Below are 915 nucleotides of genomic sequence, written 5' to 3'. Positions count from 1 at the left end.
TTGAACCCGGAGTTCATGTGGCTGGAAAGCAAGCTTCTTACCACGCAGCCACGCCTGTGCCTATAAATGAATACATTTTCTAAAAAAAAATGGTTGTGCCCTAGGACTCACACGGACAGTTACCCGGATTCCATGGCTTATAAGCGGCCAAAGCCATGCCTTCCTCAACTCGAACGGGATACCGGTTCGTTGCAGGGTCCAAGTCAGCAATTTTAGGGTGGAGGACAAATCGATAGCATCAATCCCAGTACTTGACTGGTACTTTATTTTATTGACTCCGAAGCGATGAAAGTTTACCTCGGCAGTATTTGAATGCAGATCGTAAGAAGATGGAAGAAATGCCGATAAACATTTTGTCCGACGTGTTAACGATTCTGCCTGGTAGCCGCCATAAATCGACATCTCACAAAATGTGTGAACTGGCCAATGTGACAAATCAATATTATAACTGATGTTGTCTCCGGAACTGAGCCTTCGGTTTTGTAAGTACTACATTCCAAACAATATCATTTCTAGGCTTTACTAATAAAACTGTAGTTTGATGTTGTGTAATGAAAGCTGTTCACTTCATTCCCTCTAACATACGTAGACAGAACATGATTTTACGAATGAGGAATAACAATCGATAAACAAAAAAGTATGAATGAACAAAAAGTATGAATGAAGTTAATAGTACTAGAGGCGATGGGATGATAGAAACAATAGTGATGAACTTAATTATTTTGCAGTATTTGATTACATGCTTCATATCCCGTCCTGTTAGTTACTAATGTGAGAAATCAATTATTTGATACTATTTGATAAGGTTATAAGAGCAATGTTAGAACGAAATTCACATCCTATATATATTTTATACACACACACATACACACACGCACATATACATACATACATACATATATATATATATATATA

Source organism: Octopus bimaculoides, chromosome 5 (assembly GCF_001194135.2).
Source record: "Octopus bimaculoides isolate UCB-OBI-ISO-001 chromosome 5, ASM119413v2, whole genome shotgun sequence".
Lineage (NCBI taxonomy): Eukaryota > Metazoa > Mollusca > Cephalopoda > Octopoda > Octopodidae > Octopus > Octopus bimaculoides.
This window is presented reverse-complemented; position numbering follows the sequence as displayed.